The sequence below is a fragment of the Scylla paramamosain genome, chromosome 31 (assembly GCF_035594125.1).
Source record: "Scylla paramamosain isolate STU-SP2022 chromosome 31, ASM3559412v1, whole genome shotgun sequence".
In the NCBI taxonomy this organism is placed as follows: domain Eukaryota; kingdom Metazoa; phylum Arthropoda; class Malacostraca; order Decapoda; family Portunidae; genus Scylla; species Scylla paramamosain.
The window spans coordinates 13452655-13471499 of NC_087181.1; the positions used below are offsets into that span (position 1 = coordinate 13452655).

The 18845-nt window shown below is 39.0% G+C and overlaps 1 long non-coding RNA gene across 1 annotated transcript in view; it reads right to left on the minus strand.

Moving 5' to 3' along the window:
* Positions 1–7390: 7390 nt before the first annotated feature.
* Positions 7391–18845, minus strand: part of LOC135116310 (uncharacterized) — an 84882-nt gene continuing 73427 nt past the window's right edge. The window contains exon 3 of the long non-coding RNA XR_010276239.1: positions 7391–8496. This is a non-coding gene — a long non-coding RNA (uncharacterized LOC135116310). The remainder of the gene's footprint in view (positions 8497–18845) is intronic.

An 18845-nucleotide genomic window follows, 5' to 3' on the forward strand; every position in this document is an offset into this window, starting at 1 on the left:
AATTGTGTTCCTCTTTTTTCCCCTCGTCCCTTCCTTCTTTCCTTCCTCGTGCACGGAGCGGAGGGTTAAAAAAAAAAAAAGCAAAAAAATATGTGCCTGGTGGAATATATACTATGAAAATATCGCCTGTGTTTTCATGTCATACCGAAAATGTTTTACTTTCTTTTTTTTTTCTTTATCGTCTTAATCGGAGCAAGCACGCACGCTATCTTCTTTTTCTCTCCTTCTCCTTTTATTTTTTTTTCTTCTATTTTTCAGTGTTGTTCCCGCGTCCACGCTCCTCCTCAGCCGGGTAAACAAAAAGGGTTAAATCTCTCCTCAAGTGAAGCGCAAATTCTCAACATTTCTTTTTTCTTGTTCGTCTCTGCGGGAAGCGACTGCGTTCTTTGGTGGAATATTGGTTATCACGAACCTTTTTTTTTTTCAGTGTTTTTTTTTTCTTATGATTATTACAACTGTACACATTTCCCTAACATTTTCCTTATGATTTATTACTATCAGTACTTTTTTGGAACTGTGAGATGTGATTGTGTTCTTAAAAATGTAAATGTGGTAAGTATTTGTACTACTTAATTTCCTGTATTACATTGTGGAGAGTATAATACCTACCTACCTGTTAGTGTGTTTATTTATCTCTTTAGCTATGTATCTATCTACTGCTAAATCAAAAGCACTCAGAAGCACGTGCAACACAAATGGAGAATGAAGCATTTACAACTAGCGCAGACCACTTAATATATACACCTATGAAACCATTATATATTACAAACAATTACTAACAGCGATATAAATCACGTGCAAATCAAAAAAAAAAAAAAAACTACAAGGAATTTGTTGCCCAGACGATTTAACAAAAAAAAGAGAGAAAAAAATAAAACAAACAACAAACGCAAACTATCAGAATATCATGACATCTCACAAATATTTAACATCACGACCCTTCCCTCCCCCCCACAAAAAAAAAAAGAAAAAAAAAGACAGCAGTTCATTTCAATATTTAATCAATAGACAAAAGCATCGCTGTGAAATTTATACAGGCACGTGAACTATTGATGAAGCGCATGATTAAACCTCACAAAGTTGGCAGAGTTCAAAGACAATTTGGCGCAGGGAATTACTGAGGCTCACGTAGCGCTGGCCGATGCTGCGCCGAGAAGCCTCTTGTGTTACGATAATTTGCCGACCTCTTATGTTATAGTGAGGAGCAAGAACAAGAGGCGGCTCGATGCTGGCCAGAGGAGGAGGAGGAGGAGGAGGAGGAGGAGGAGGAGGAGGAGGAGGAGGAGAACAACGACGACAACAACGACGACGACGACGAAAACAAGACCAAGAACAAGAACGAGGAAGAGTGGGAGGAGAAGATGGAGAAGATCTTGCTGGAGAGAAAGAAGTGGAAGAAAAGGACTAGAAAGAAGACAATGGCAAAATAGAAAAAAGTAGGTGAAATAGTGGGATGAAGAGGAAAAGAAGAGTTCGCCTGAAAGAAGAGGAAGACGAGGACGAGGAGGAAGAGAAGGAAAAGGATGAGGAAGAGGAGGAGAGGAGAAGAGATGGCTGGAAAGAAGAGGAAGACAAGGACTAAGAAGGACAAGAAAGAGGAGACCAGACCGATGGAGCCTCAGAGTCTCCTGAGTTTTCAGACTTACGTTTTCAATTTTACAAGTCTCGTGGACACAATAATTTCCACAAAGCACTCAGTTGTTTGTAATTATTCACAAAGAGAAGTGGAATATTAACAGAAAAGCTTTGTCTTATTACATCATCTTTTTATATTGATATCACTTGCACGTTACTATTTAAACGAGTTTCCAGCATGTCGCTATGATAAATCGGGATTTCCTTTTAATATTGAACATGAAGATGATTCCACCACCACTCCGCCTCCATGAATAATGAAATGAGACGGAAAATTCTGCAAGCATATTCGAACATCTTCCATTAAATATCATGTAAATAAAGCATGAGGGTCACCTGAGTAAAAGTTGTGTTTAAATTTGCAAGAAGAAATATGCCAAGCTGCCTCTTACAAATCATCGAAAATATTACTGACAGGGAAACACACGACAAAAAGTTTTATTTTCTGACATGTGGTAAACGATTCACGCTTACAAATTTTGGATGTGGATGGTAAGTGGAAGTAGGTAGGCTTGTTATATACAGGGACCGTCACGTATATCTCATGACTCTTTTGCATCTTGTATTGTTTTCTAATGTCTTTTTCATGAATGGATATAGCGCTTAAAATGAACAAGTTAATTGACATCCAACTATTGATACACGTACCAATGACTGTATTGGTTGAAATGAACAAGTTACTCAGTGCATGACCATCGGTACACGCTCACCAATATAACCCTTAAAAAGCCCCAGTTAATTGATGTGTGTTATGAATGACGCTATGAAGTTAACGCTGAAAATTAATAAGTTTCATCGGCATTTGAACATCGTAACCCAGCTTGCGAAGTGAGATAAAGACTGGGATTTGTACCTAATTTAATCGATATATAACCATCAATTCACGCTTACGAATAAACTTGACACTTACACACTGTTGCAGACCCATGAAACTAAAAAAATATCTGTAGCAACCATGACACTTCAAATCGTTCAATACCACGGCATTATTTACATTATAATCTGGATGTATTTGGAAGCATTGGTCAAGCTAAGAAAGATAATTGTTATAAATCTAATTCATTAACCTATCCAGTCACATACAAGAATATAAGAACGTCAGAAAATAAGGGAAGCTTTAAGTAGCCATCAGAGCAGCACGTAGCAAACCCTGTAAGAAAAATGTCAGCCTGTTCTTACCTATTAATCCCACTCAAAAATCTGTCTAACCTTTGAAAGCTTCCTATTGACTCTGCAGTAACAATCTAATTACTGAGTCTATTTATCGACCACTATCTGAGAACCAGATTCTACTTTTTTTTTTTATCTAACTTTTCCAAACTTTAACTCGTTACCTCGTACCCTATCCTGATCACTGACCCATTAAATACATCGTGACTCGCTAATAGGTAATGAAGTTTGGTAGCCGAAGCAATAAATGGGTAACAGAGCAGCCTTCCGTGAACGTCACATCGAGTGTCTCTTTGACGAACAGGTTATAAATCTATTAATCCAACACAAACGTATCTTTTTCTATGACCAATAAGTGGTGAAGTTCGTAAGTTCAAGAACTGAATAGATTACAAAAGAGACTCCGAGTGACAGAACCGTATCAAGGATTTCTCTCTCTCTCTCTGTATCAAGTGTGTATAGATGTAGTTATTCATCAGACACAATGATGTATTACTCTATGAATGACTAACAGATGATGAATTTCCGAGGCTGAACCACTGACAAGGCAACACAACAGATTCACCTTGACAGAGCGGCCGTTAGTCTCTCTCCGTGTCAAGTGGATGTGAATCTGGTTAATTTGTCATGATTAACCAATAAGTGATCAAACTCGACAGCTCAAGCACTGTCTGGGTTACACAATACTCACGAGGGCAGATCAGCCACAAATACGAGTTATCTTTCTGCATCAAGTGTATGTAAATCTAGTTCAGCAATGGCCATACTGATCATTGACCTATCAAAGTTATCATGACTAACTAACGTGAAGTTCGGAAGCTCAAGCACTGACTGCATCACACAAAAGCCTTCCAGTGGCAAGGACGCCTCGATTATCTCTCTCCGTACCAAGTGTCCATAAATCAAGTCACAATCATAGCTTACTTTATCAAAAATAATCAAAAAGTGAAAAGTTCGAAAGCTCAAACATCTGAACTGATCACACAACTGACAAAACCGCCTTAAATATCCCCTTCCGTATGAAGCGGACATAAATCTAGTCACAATCATATCTCTCTCAATTATGACTAACTGAAAAAATTAAGTTCTGAAACTCGAGCCCTCACTGGATCAGACAACTGCCTCCCGGTGACAGAGCCGTCTCGAGTATCTTTCTTCCAGTCTCGCAGCTGACGCAAAATCTGACGGGCTCTGCTGGATAAAGAGAGCACTGTTGAAGCGACGGACGACACCCGCAAAAACAGCCTCTCAATCACCCGGCGGGAAAAATCGCGCATCTCGCCGCTCGTCACGCGATCCGCCAAAGAAGTGAAAATTCATCACTGGGGTTAAAATCGCGTGAAAATTCTGAAGGAGGCAGGACCACTGCGATTTTGACCTTACAGACGCAGGGGGCTAGGATGAAATTTCCTTGCAGCTTCTCTCACGGCTTGTGTTTGCAAAGCCGTGAGCTACAGAGGTTTTCACTTTGTGCGGGAAACTCGGAGCCAGAGAGTAGGCAGAAAAAAAAAGTAAAGGAAAAAGGACAAAAATTCAAACCGCTGCAGTTGAGAAAAGCTTAATTACAACCACAAAGAGTTACCGTGTGTGTGTGTGTGTGTGTGTGTGTGTGTGTGTGTGTGTGTGTGTGTGTGTGTGTGTGTGTGTGTGTGTGTGTGTGTGTGTGTGTGTGTGTGTGTGTGTGTGTGTGTGTGTGTGTGTGTGTGTGTGTGTGTGTGTGTGTGTGTGTGTGTGTGTGTGTGTGTGTGTGTGTGTGTTGTGTGTGTGGTGTGTGTGTGACAGTTACGTTGCAGGGAAAGAGGGGAGAGGAGCGCTGGGTACATGACTCCCACATTTCCTGCACCAACACGAGAGCAAAATTAGTTACTGAAAACGTGGGAACAAAAAAGAACATTAATCAAAACAACTTCTGAAATATTAAAGGGAAGGGTTGATAATTACACAAAAGTAGACGTGTTGTTTTTTTTATCTATCTTATTAGTGTGTGTGTGTGTGTGTGTGTGTGTGTGTGTGTGTGTGTGTGTGTGTGTGTGTGTGTGTGTGTGTGTGTGTGTGTGTGTGTGTGTGTGTGTGTGTGTGTGTGTGTGTGTGTGTGTGTGTGTGTGTGTGTGTGTGTGTGTGTGTGTGTGTGTGTGTGTGTGTGTGTGTGTGTGTGTGTGTGTGTGTGTGTGTGTGTGTGTGTGTGTGTGTGTGTGTGTGTGTGTGTGTGTGTGTGTGTGTTTGGGTTTTCTCTTGCCAGCAATGAACTATTACTTATCACAGGAATATAGATCTTTAAAAGGTTTCTTTACCTACTGTAGTTGGGAAATATGACTGAGGAAAACTTAGAAGCAATTCAAATACTTCGTTCTATACTGCACAAAAATGTGTCAAAGAAACGTAATTACTTGATATGCAGAAAAAAAATAAATAAAAATAAAAATAAAATATATATATATATATATATATATATATATATATATATATATATATATATATATATATATATATATATATATATATATATATATATATATATATATATATATATATATACATATATCATAATTCAGGAAAGTGGGCTGAAAGTGAGAATGTTCATGCATGTATATCTACAAAATATGAATGAATTTAAGAGGAACAAAGAATAAGAAATTATGTAAATAAAAAATAAGCGTTTGAGAAAGACACAACAGGAAATGACGTAAATGTGAAGAAAAGGGAAAAGCACAACAGTAAGTGACGTGAATAAGAATCGAAAAAAAAAGTGAAAGAAACGATAAGTGATAAAATATGAATAACGTCAAGAGGAAGAAGCAGCAGGTGACATAAATATAGACACTGAAGGGAAAGAAACAACAAGAAGTGACGTAGCAAGGCGACTTCTTAGCGACCTCATTACAACATCTGAGGAAAACTGCTTACTGTTACATTCAATCCTCTCAGTACACTCTCTCTTAAATACTAGTAAGAGATGCGAGGGCTCCTGATTGGCTGCTTCAGAGTGACATTCAGTGACATAAAAAGCGAGAAAAATTATTAAAGAATGTTGCTCTGGTATATTTACTTATTGACATTTACATCTTAATTCAAATTTGTTATATTTCCTTTTATTCTGATTTTATTTTCTTTATAAATTAAGTTTTATTACCTCTCGTCTCTTGATAAATCGTTTAGTTTTCCATTGATTTTACTAAAGAGATATATATTTCAAATATATCTTCATTTATAAGTATATCCTATTGCAATTTATCATTTTATTATATTTTCAATTGATTTTTTTTTTATTTGTTTCCTTTTCATTCTCTTGCTTATTGCTCACTTGTGTTATTTTCGAAGTTTACAGTTCCCTTTCACATTTATCTACATTATAATCATAACACATTTTCATCTTTCTTATCTTTTTTTTTCATCATTATGTTTCCTTCCCATTCTTTATATTCTTCTGGGGCATTTCCATGAATTATAACCTCATCTACATATTCACGTCGCCAAGCAAGATACACAACAACAAACTTGCTCTAGGGAACATGAATGAATGAATAACTCCGGGAAAGAAGAGCAATGCGTGGCTAGCAAGTCCCTCAGGACCCGGTCTTTCCTGGTCATTACGAGAAAATCTGTTTATTTACGTCAAGATGTCAGGAATCAATAGGTGTTTGAGTAGCGCATATTAGCAGGTACTTAGGCCAAAGCTTGTGTTCAGCAGAGTGCAGTACATTACTGTTATGCTTGTGTTTCCGGTGAGCACTTCACGGATTTGATGACGATGTTAGTGGTAAATGGATTAATGGTACTGCTCCTGCTTCTGCTTCCACCACTGCTACCACTCTACTACTACTACTACTACTACTACTACTACTACTACTACTACTACTACTACTTAACAAAAAAATATATATATATATATATATATATATATATATATATATATATATATATATATATATATATATATATATATATATATATATATATATATATATATATATATAGTAGCAATAATGAAAATAACACCAATAATAATAATAATAATGATAATAATAATAATAATAAATAATAATAATAATAATAATAAAAACAATAATATTAATGATGGTGGTGGTAGTAGCAGCAGCAGCAGTAGTAGTAGTAGTAGTAGTAGTAGTAGTAGTAGTAGTAGTAATAGTAGTAGTAGTAGTAGTAAATTGAACAAGTTCACAAGTAATAAACAAATAAATGGATACAAAGATAAATAACTAAAAATCACATTAAAATTCTCTCTCTCTCTCTCTCTCTCTCTCTCTCTCTCTCTCTCTCTCTCTCTCTCTCTCTCTCTCTCTCTCTCTCTCTCTCTCTCTCTCTCTCTCTCTCTCTCTCTCTTTCTCCCTGTCCTTTCCCAGGCTTGATATTCAGTCGGCCTAATTCAATCTTAACACGAGCGATTGAAACTTGCTCCAAATGTAGTAAAACGAACACGCTCGTCTCGCATCGATCCTTCATTTTAATTTTTATTTTGGGGGATGGAAAAAAAGAGAGAAGCAAGACTAACCTGTTTCAGACTCCCTCCGTTAATCTCTTAATGTACTTTGCTGTCTACACGCTTACTTCAGGAATGGTGATGAAATTGTTTTTTTTTTTTTTTTTTTTTTAGTTTCTCTTCCTTCAATCTCCTCGGATTTTCACGTTTCACTATTGCTTTTTAATTGTGTTTAGTATTCCTCCCGTTCCGAAATAATGTAATAGGAAATGAGTTGCGCGTTTCAAATATTAATCACGGTTGTAAAATTCCTGCGATGTAAAATTCGTGATACGTGTATTATGTATGTACGAGTACGTGCGTGTGTTTTCCATTCCACTTGTCATGTCCAGGGAATATTATACAAAACTTTATGCATTTTACACACTCGTGCTTGCATGGCTTTGTTATCTGGCTCAACTGACTTACGCATTTGCACGCATGTAGATATGCTTACAAACCTTCTGTGTGCCTACCTATCACGTCGTGCATTCAATATTTCTCTTGTATCGAGGAAAACTGTACGTAGTTTTAAAATTTTATATGTTGGTGATTGAATTACCTTGGCATCTGACTCAAGTTAAATCTACATACTTTGTGAACTTACAAGCAAACACAGTCACTATCATTTATGTTTTCTTACATAATATTTTACTTCTTTTCATTTTCTTACATAACCATTTTTCTCTTATGTTTTCTTATGTAATGACTTTGTTGTTCTTTTCTTTTTCTTACATGATTAGTTTTCTAGTTACATAATATTTTCTTTTCTGAAATAGTAATCTTTTTCTATTTTATTTTTTGGTTTAATATTTTTTATCTTCTTACGTAATCATTTTTCCCTTCCCCTTTCTTTTCCTTACCTAACAGCCTTTTCTTATCCTTTCTTAAATAATCGGTTTCTTCTCTTCCCTTATATTTCCTTACATAATAATTTTTCTTATATTTCCTTATATAATAGCACTTTTTTCCCTTCGTTTTTGTTTCCTTACAATCATAATCACTTTCTTCTTTAATTTTCTTCCCTCTATCTAGCTGCGCCATATGACCTTGTTGCTGAGACGCCTTAAGCACACACTTCCTTCTTCCTTCCCCACTTCCTTCCTCAGCCATTCTTCCTCGCGCTCCCAGAAAGACACACACACGCCTCGCCCATTCCTTTTCCATTCCTGAGGCTGCCACGAACACTGGCTGGGGAAATCTGATCACTTCACCTTTCCAGCCACGAAGAGGAGGAGGTGAAGGAGGAGGAGGAGAAGGAAAGAGTCAAAATATATCTAAAAACAAAAGAAAATATTATCAAGTCTGGAAATCATGAGAAAAATGGAAATATGTAAAATTTTAATGAACTGCATGAGGAATATGAATAAATAAGATGTTGTGATACGTAGAACTGAGGCGAGGAAAAGTGAAGGAGGGAAAACACTTGAACTTAATGCTGAAATATGAGATGAGATAATATTTTAAAGTAGAGTTTATACAGAAGGTGAAAACTAATGAAGATTCTTTTAAACTAGACAAGAAGGGTAAAGGTTTTATGAAGAAGAACGAGAAGGAAATGAGCAAGAACAAGAAAACGAGAACAAGAAGATGAAAAATGAATAAGGAAAAGAAGAAAAATGATAAAATAAAATAAAAGGTAGCGCAAGAGGAAAGTAATAAATAATGGAACAACCAAAACAAGATAAAAAAAACAAGTGGAAAATAACAAGAAATCAAAATCAGAACAAAAACAAGGAGAAAAAAAAAACTTCCGAAAAAAAGATAAAAGAAAAAAAAGAAAAAAAAGGAAAGAAAAACTAAACAAAAATCAAACAACCAAATAAAGTACACAAAAGGGCACTCTTGAGAAAACCAGGAAAAAACGGAACCAGAAAACCTTACACAAAAAAAAAAAAAAAAGCCGAAGGAATCGAAATGCCTCGTGAAGCTTCGAAACGAAAACTGGGGCGCCTCTTAACCTATTTGTCAGAGGGGAATGTTGAGGAGCAGGTATGAAAGGTGATCCGGGAAACTGCAGACTGAGGAGAAGAGAGGAGACGAGAGAGGAGAGAAGAATAGAGAGAAGAATAGAGAGGAGAGGAGGGGGAGGAGGAAAAGCGGAGGGTGGTGTGCTAAAAAAAAGAAGATAAGAGAAGAGAGAAGAGAAGAGAGGAGAGGAGAGGAGAGGAGAGGAGAGGAGAGGAGAGAAATGAAGAGAAGAGGAGAGGAGAGGAGAGAAGAGAAGAGAGAAGAGGAGAGGAAAGGAGAGGAGAGGAGGGGAATGAGGGAAAGGAGAGGGGTGGTGTGGGAAAGAAGGAGAGGAAAGGAAAGGAGAGGAGCGAGAGATGAGTATGGAAGGAGAGAAAAGAATGGGAAAGCAGAGGAGGGAAAGGCTGAGGTGGGTGATGAGGGAAGAAGAGAGGGATAGGAGAAGTAGATAGGAGGAAGGAGGGAGGAAAGAAAGGAGGGAAGTCGAGAAGGAAAGGGAAGAGAAAGCAAAAAAGAGTAAGAAAAGGGTACAGATGGAATGAAATGACGAAAATAGAGAGAGAGAGAGAGAGAGAGAGAGAGAGAGAGAGAGAGAGAGAGAGAGAGAGAGAGAGAGAGAGAGAGAGAGAGAGAGAGAGAGAGAGAGAGAGGACAGAAGGAAGAGGAGGAAGAAGAGGAAGAGGAAGATAAAAATGACACGCTCAAAAGCAGCAAAGGTAAACACAAACACACGCACAGAAGGCAAACACGTGAACGAAATGAGGAGGATTCCGCGAAAAAGTGAGGCAGAAATTAGAAGATAAAAAAGAAAGAGAGAGAGAAGCAAACTAAGTAATAAGCACTTGAAAATTATGTAGCCTTTATAGGTCTTTAGGAGGAGAAGGAGGAGGAGGAGGAGGAGGAGGAAAAAGAAGAGAGAAAGGCACAAAAAGAGAAAATTAGGTCAGACTCATCAGGGAGGTGGAAAAAAACAAACTAATAATAACTTGAAAATATGTACCGTTAGTAGGACTTTTAGGGAAAAAAATAGACGAGGAGGAGGAGGAGGAGGAGGAGGAGGAGGAGGAGGAGGAGGAGGGAGACTAAATTTATCGAATGGCGTGGAAAAAACACAAACTAGAAATTACTTGAAAATATGTAGCGTTTGTTTGTCTTTGGAGGGAAAACTAGAGTAGGAGTAGGAGGAGGAGGAGGAGAAAGAGGAGGAGGAAGAAGAAGCGGAAGAGGAAACTAGGCCAAACTTATCGAGGGGCGTGGCAAGGATGGGGGTAAAGAAACACTCACAAAAACCTCCACATTTCCACTTCCCAAGCCACATTTCGCACCTGTTTTGAATCAGTTTACCTGTGCGCGTTCCCGAGGCGTCCCTATAGCCTTTAAAACCTCCCTGATTCCCTTAAGTAACTCCCTAGAGCAAAATTATTCTCGATCACAAACTTTATAATGTCATTTTTTTTTTCCCTCAGATCTTTCAACCTCAACTTTTTTCATTGTTTTATCTTATAAGCTTAATAAAAAGATCTTAGTACTAGTTTAAGAGCTTACATTTATGTTCCCAAACCATCTTTGTAGGCATTAAAAACCATTTACATTCCTTTAATTCCCTAAAACACACACTCTTTCTCCACTTACCTTATGATCTCTCAACATTTCCACTGCTCTTTATCCTTCTCATGCTTTACAAAATGATCTTATGCTAGTTTACAGTTTACCAAAATCTTCCAGAAACCCGTAAGTCAATAAAGCATACTCAATATCTATCACAAAGCTTAAAGTCCCATTTTTTCCCCCCCACAAATCTTCCAACTTTAATCTTTTTATTGTTTTATCTCCTCACAAGCTTAATTAAATGGATTAGTACTGGCTGAAAATGCATTATATATTCCTAAATCATCCAAATGGCCTTTAAAAACCTATCATAAGCCATTAACTCGTGAAAAAAACTCATTTTCTTCCCCAACAACCTTCATATCCTCAATATTTTTACAGCAATAGCTCACTTCATCTTCGGGAATGATATGAAACTGATATAAAACGGTGGCATCCAATTAAGATATAATAAAAAGGTAAATAAAACAGATAAAACAAAGCAAACCAGACCTGTTACATTACCTGGCGCAGCTTTTCATGTCGCTGTATAAATAATAGAAATAAATAATGATGTAAAATGAAATACACACTTTAACATTTACCCAGACATTAAGAGCATCAGGAAGTTACGTGCTTTGCTTCTTCGCTCTAATGAAATTCCGACATTTAATAACAAACAAATGAAGAGCGAATTACGTCAATTAGAGCGAACGCTAAACAGGAAAAGCATGTGAGTGTGTGTATGTGTGTGTGTGTCGGGGCCGCGTGAATACGATACGCACTGCAACAACAACGAATATATTACGAAAAAGTTTACATCCTTATCGCGGTGATATTAAATGCACGCACGGACAGGTGAGGCCAAACACAATTACGTGGGCGAGGTTTGATTCTAATTAATTCCCTGTAAGTTAAACTGAGTCAGCGGCGAGCCAACACAACTCCATTAATTGTTCTTGTGCCCACGTGGCGAGGCGATTTTGTGGGGCTGGCAGCGCGGTACTGGTGAATGGAGGAGATGGAGGAGGGGGAGGAGGATGAGGAAAATAATTTGTTGGATAATGATAATGAAGAACAAGAACAAGAACAAAAAGAACAAGACGAAGATGAAGAGCAAGACGAAGACGAAGAAGAACATGGCGAAGATGACGAGGGTGATGATGTTGATAATGATGCTGTTGATGATGAAAACAAACAAAAACAAGAACGGAAACAAGAACAACAACAACGCCACCAAGAAGAAGAAGAAGAAGAAGAAGAAGAAGAAGAAGAAGAAGAAGAAGAAGAAGAAGATGAAGATGAAGATGAAGATGAAGATGAAGATGAAGATGAAGATGAAGATGAAGATGAAGATGAAGATGAAGATGAAGAAGAAGAAGAAGAAGAAGAAGAAGAAGAAGAAGAAGAAGAAGAAGAAGAAGAAGAAGAAGAAGAAGAAGAAGAAGAAGAAGAAGAAGAAGAAGAAGAAGAAGAAGAAGAAGAAGAAGAAGAAGAAGAAGAAGAAGAAGAAGAAGAAGAAGAAGAAGAAGAAGAAGAAGAAGAAGAAGAAGAAGAAGAAGAAGAAGAAGAAGAAGAACTCGCAGTGGGAGGAGAAGGAGGAGGAGGAGGAGGAGAGAGAGAGAGAGAGAGAGAGAGAGAGAGAGAGAGAGAGAGAGAGAGAGAGAGAGAGAGAGAGAGAGAGAGAGAGAGAGAGAGAGAGAGAGAGAGAGAGAGAGAGAGAGAGAGAGAGAGAGAGACCAGCAAATTCTTTACCACGAGAAAAATAAATGAGGAGAAAAACCATCATATATTACTCCTCCTCCTCCTCCTCCTCCTCCTCCTCCTCCTCCTCCTCCTCCTCCTCCTTCTCCTCCTCCCCCCAGACACAAGGGCCAGACGAGCATGTTAGGCTGTTGTTTTTACCCAATTTTTATGTGCTTGAAGAGGAGATCGAGGGGAACGAGGCAGCGTGGACTGAGTTATCGCGGGCCGCCCCTTGCTGGGAGATAAATTCAAATCGTGTGTTACAGGAAGATTACTAAGAGGAGGAGGAGGAGGAAGAGGAGGAGGAGGAGGAGGTGCTGGTAGTGGTGACGATTACATAAATGAATGAGTGTAAAGGGAACAGGTGAAGAAGTAGGAGGGAAAAAAAGATTGAATAGGTAAATAAATGATGGGATGAGATGAGGTAAGGAAAATGAAAGGAGAGAGACAATTAGAGAGAAAAAAAGTCTTACAAATTAAATAAAAAAATAGTCACTTGTTACGAACACGAGAGCAAAAAAAAAGTAAAATATAAATAAATAATCATAACAAAAAACTCGTCAAAAAACAATTAAAAGAACAAAAAAAAAAAAAAAAAATAGACAACCTTCTCTTCCTCCTGACCTCTATCTCTCCTTCACTCACTCCCCCCACCATTTCATCTTACCCCATCCCTCCCTCCCTTTCACTCTCCCTCCCTCCCTCCCTCCCTCCCTCCCGCCATCGCCATCACCCCTAGAGCTACAATGTACATATGCACGCTCTCCCTGCCTACGTACGTACACTGTTTGGCAGAAATAACTGGCATGGAAATTTTATTTGAAATTTCGAAAATGGAAATTCTATAACTACCTGTCGAGGAAAAAAAAATACACACCGAGTACCTGTTCTTGTTTGTCTGTGCCTGTGTGTGTGTGTGTGTGTGTGTGTGTGTGTGTGTGTGTGTGTGTGTGTGTGTGTGTGTGTGTGTGTGTGTGTGTGTGTGTGTACATGTGCAGACAAGCGAGTCGTCAACATTCGCTTTTATTTAATAACTGCTTGGAGTTTTCAATCGTATTTTTATTCATTTATCTACTTTATTTATTTTTTTTCCAACGTAGGGCGAGTTTCAAGGGTTGTTTCCCTGAAGGGTCGCCGCGGCTGCTGCAGGAGGGGGATAGTGGGGGAGGGGGGTAGACAGTGTAGTGAGTGCTGTGTATCATTCCTGTCCTCAATTTTTGCCCTGTATATCTTTCCTGCCCTCTTTTCCCTCCCTGTCCTCGATATCTTCTCAATTTCTACCTTGTGTATTTTCCTGCCCTCAGTTTCTTCCCTCTGTTTCCTGCCTACCCTCAATTTTTTTCCCTGTATATATTTCTTGTCCTCTCTTTCTTCCTTGTACTCAATATATTCTCAATTTCTACCCTGTACATTTTCCTACCTCTGCTTTTTCTCCGGGTATGTTCCTTCCTTAATTTCTCCCCTGTGTATTTTTTTCCTCAATTTTTTTTCCTTTTGTATCATTTCCTAGCGAGTATATTTTGCCTGATCCTCAATTTCCTCCCAGTGTTTCACTCCTGCCCTCAATTTCCTCCCTGTGTTTCATTCCCTCCTCTCAATTCCTTCCGCCCTCGTCACGTGTCTCTCGCTGTCTTTTTCTTCACCCTTTCGTTCTCTTATCGCTCTTTAAAAGCCTCACCTACGCTGGACAATTTTCCTGCACATTTTTCTCAAAGTCCACGGCCGCTAACTGCCGTTTCCTCCCAGCAGATGAAATATAAAAATAACTCCTTTGAAGAACTGCTTTTTTTTTATATATAAATGTATTTTTTATCATTACTCAGATCATTAGTAAGCTTCCTGCCGGGACCTCGAGGCAAAAACAAGACGATAATAGAGAAAAAATAATAATAATAATAATAATGCAATAAAACTGACGAAGCGAAATTAGAAAACAGAAAAGGTTTAATTTAATTGGAAATATCGCCACGTGGAGAGTCAGGTAGGAAGGTGGAAATGGTTGAAAGTAAGTGTGGATGGGCGTGTGGGCGTGAATAGAAGTATGATCGTGTTTATGTGGGCTTGTGAATGTGTGTATTTGGGTGTTTGTGCGTGCAAGGGCGTGAATAAGTGTGTGTGTGTGTATCTGGGATATGAAGGATGTGTGCGTGGGTGTGTGTGTGGGCGTGGGTGTGCAGAGTTGTGTACTTAGGTGTGAAAGAGCGAGTGCTGCCGTGAGAGAGCACCTGTGGGCGTAATAATGCGTGATTTGATGTGTGAGCGTGTGTATCTGTGAGGGCGTGTGTGTGTGGGCGTATGGGTGATGAGGAGGAAAGAAAAACAGGAAAAATGTTGCGTTTTGGGAGATGAAATATACTTTTTTCTTTTTTTCCTTTTTTTATTTTGTACCAACAGATCTCGTCCGTAGCTCCTTCCACGGCATCATTACCGCTTTTTGTGCGAAGCCAGGGAGGAGATGAGAGAAATGAGGGAAAGAAGGGGAAGGAGGAGGAAGAGAAGGAGGAGGAGGAGAGCTGCCAAGGGACTCTGAACATCTCCCTAATTCTGCAAGGAGGTAGGAAGCTTGCGTGTCTCATGAAGAAGGCGAAGGAGGAGGAGCAGAAGGAGGAGGAGGAGGAGAATGGGGGCGAGGATGAGGGCAGATCCTTAGAACTCCCTCCCATCTTACCCAGAAAAAGAAAAAGAAAAAAAAAACAAAGAAAACGGAGAAAACTCAAAGGGAAAACGTACGTACTGTGGGAAGACTAATTTTCGGGAACTCATTCAGATCCCACGAAAACAAAAAACAAAAAAAAAAAAAAGACAAAAAGATAAAAGAACCAGAAAGAGTTTCATGAATGTTGAATGATAAGCTGAAATTCACCAAGAACGAGGGATTAAATGCTGGACTTTTATGTTTGAGCGTCACACAAGGGCGTCAAAACTACAGGGCGGCACGGCAAGGGGAACTGGACACTCTTAGAAAGGGATCAGATTCTTTTCTAAGCTTCCCAAGAACGACTGGATTCCTTTCACCTTAAATACGAGGCCAGGAAGAGAGAGAGAGAGAGAGAGAGAGAGAGAGAGAGAGAGAGAGAGAGAGAGAGAGAGAGAGAGAGAGAGAGAATTGAGTCACCATTATTTCAACACCAAAATAAAATTCCAGTCACCATTAATAATCATCACCAGAAAAATTGAAGAGAGAAACATTGTCACCACTTACCATCACCATCACCACCATCACCATCACCACCATCACCACCACCGTCACCGTCACCACCCACACACGAACACACGCACGTACCTGTGATAAAAAGAATGTGTTAACGTAAGCCAGTTTGAGAGAGAGAGAGAGAGAGAGAGAGAGAGAGAGAGAGAGAGAGAGAGAGAGAGAGAGAGAGAGAGAGAGAGAGAGAGAGAGAGAAATTCACTTATTACGAAACACTAAACAACAACAGTAAAAACAATAAGAAAAGAACATTATGCAAACGAATTGGATTGAGAGAGAGAGAGAGAGAGAGAGAGAGAGAGAGAGAGAGAGAGAGAGAGAGAGAGAGAGAGAGAGAGAGAGAGAGAGAGAGAGAGAATAAAAAAAAAACTATATTATTTCCCCGCACCACCACCACCACCACCACCACCAACCAATGACACACACTCGCGGAGGAGAAAAAGGAAGCAAATTACAAGCGATTACCATCAAATACATATATGAAATCCCGAATCAACAACAACACAATGCAGGAGAAAACTAATATCATCAAAGAGGAGGAGGAGGAGGAGGAGGAGGAGGCGGAGGAGGAGGGACACCACCATCAGAATAAAGCCAAGAACGAGGAAGAGGAGAACACCACCACAACAACAGAATGCAGACAGACAGAAAGAAGAAGAAGAAGAAGAAGAAGAAGAAGAAGAAGAAGAAGAAGAAGAAGAAGAAGAAGAAGAAGAAGAAGAAGAAGAAGAAGAAGAAGAAGAAGAAGAAGAAGAAGAAGAAGAAGAAGAAGAAGAAGAAGAAGAAGAAGAAGAAGAAGAAGAAGAAGAAGAAGAAGAAGAAGAAGAAGAAGAAGAAGAAGAAGAAGAAGAAGAAGAAGAAGAAGAAGAAGAAGAAGAAGAAGAAGAAGAAGAAGAAGAAGAAGAAGAAGAAGAAGAAGAAGAAGAAGAAGAAGAAGAAGAAGAAGAAGAAGAAGAAGAAGAAGAAGAAGAAGAAGAAGAAGAAGAAGAAGAAGAAGAAGAAGAAGAAGAAGAAGAAGAAGAAGAAGAAGAAGAAGAAGAAGAAGAAGAAGAAGAAGAAGAAGAAGAAGAAGAAGAAGAAGAAGAAGAAGAAGAAGAAGAAGAAGAAGAAGAAGAAGAAGAAGAAGAAGAAGAAGAAGAAGAAGAAGAAGAAGAAGAAGAAGAAGAAGAAGAAGAAGAAGAAGAAGAAGAAGAAGAAGAAGAAGAAGAAGAAGAAGAAGAAGAAGAAGAAGAAGAAGAAGAAGAAGAAGAAGAAGAAGAAGAAGAAGAAGAAGAAGAAGAAGAAGAAGAAGAAGAAGAAGAAGAAGAAGAAGAAGAAGAAGAAGAAGAAGAAGAAGAAGAAGAAGAAGAAGAAGAAGAAGAAGAAGAAGAAGAAGAAGAAGAAGAAGAAGAAGAAGAAGAAGAAGAAGAAGAAGAAGAAGAAGAAGAAGAAGAAGAAGAAGAAGAAGAAGAAGAAGAAGAAGAAGAAGAAGAAGAAGAAGAAGAAGAAGAAGAAGAAGAAGAAGAAGAAGAAGAAGAAGAAGAAGAAGAAGAAGAAGAAGAAGAAGAAGAAGAAGAAGAAGAAGAAGAAGAAGAAGAAGAAGAAGAAGAAGAAGAAGAAGAAGAAGAAGAAGAAGAAGAAGAAGAAGAAGAAGAAGAAGAAGAAGGTCACGACGACAACGAAGAAAATGGGAAAAAAAGAGGAAAAGAACGAATAGAAGGAAGAGGGCGAGAGTGTGGGGGAAAAAGGGCAACAGGAGGAGGAGGAGGAGGAGGAGGAGGAGGAGGAGGAGGAGGAGGAGGAGGAGGAGGAGGAGGAGGAGGAGGAGGAAGAGGAAGAGAAAGAGGAGGAGGAGAAAGAGGAGGGCAATCAGAAAGCCGTGGTTTGAGTGTATTTGACTCCCGGATTACGCTGCCGGATTTCTTCAAGCAGCCAGGTACGCCGGCTTATTAGATCTCGTGTTGATTCTTGTCCGACCAGGTGCAACCCAGGGAGCGGAGGACAGGTGGTGGTGGTGGTGATGGTGGTGGTGGTGGTGCTGGTGGTGGTGGTGGTGGTGGTGGTGGTGGCGGTGGTTGTACCCATATGTAGGTTAGGATGGGTAAGGTAGGAATAGGTAGGATTTTTATTCATGTAGTGTAGGAAACTTCCATAGTGGTGGTAGTAGTAGTAGTAGTAGTAGTAGTAGTAGTAGTAGTAGTAGTAGTAGTAGTAGTAGTAATTGTGGTAGTGGTGGATGAGGAGGAAAAGGAGGAAATTCTCTCTCTCTCTCTCTTAGTAGTAGTAGTAGTAATAGTAGTAGTATAGTAGTAGTAGTAGTAGTAGTAGTAGTAGTAGTAGTGGTAATGGTAACAGTAATGGTGGTGGTGGTGGTGCTTGTAGAGGAGGAGAAAAGAAGGAAAATTCTCTCTCTCTCTCTCTCTCTCTCTCTCTCTCTCTCTCTCTCTCTCTCTCTCTCTCTCTCTCTCTCTCTCTCTTTCTCGTACCCAAAACATATTCCTTCATACCGTTCTAGTTTTTTCCCCGAGGCATTTCAACCTTCCTTTCTTTCCTTCCAAAATAATTCCCACACTACCGTGACTAACAAATTCCTCTCATATACCCAGCCTCACCCACAGCACGAAGAAAACGAATGGTGGCACAGACTAACCAGCAAGGGGGGACTCAAGTAAAAATGCATCAGGTAGGGTGACATTTTAAGGGTTGCGTGTCATCTATGGTGGGAAAGTAAGGTGTGTAGGTGTTAATGAGGTGTTTTATTGTTAATTAGATATCTGTAAATGCATGGATGTCTTTTTTCTTGCTTTTATTTTTCTTTTACAATTTTTTTTTTTGCTGATTCTATTTTGTTATTTATTTTTTGTATCTTTCGCTGTTCCTCCCTCTCTCTCTCTCTCTCTCTCTCTCTCTCTCTCTCTCTCTCTCTCTCTCAAAATTATTAAGTAAAGATTTTTTTTTTGCGGTTTGCACATGTTTTCGCTCTGGAAAATTGACAGGAAGAAAAATATGGTGCGAGAGAGAGAGAGAGAGAGAGAGAGAGAGAGAGAGAGAGAGAGAGAGAGAGAGAGAGAG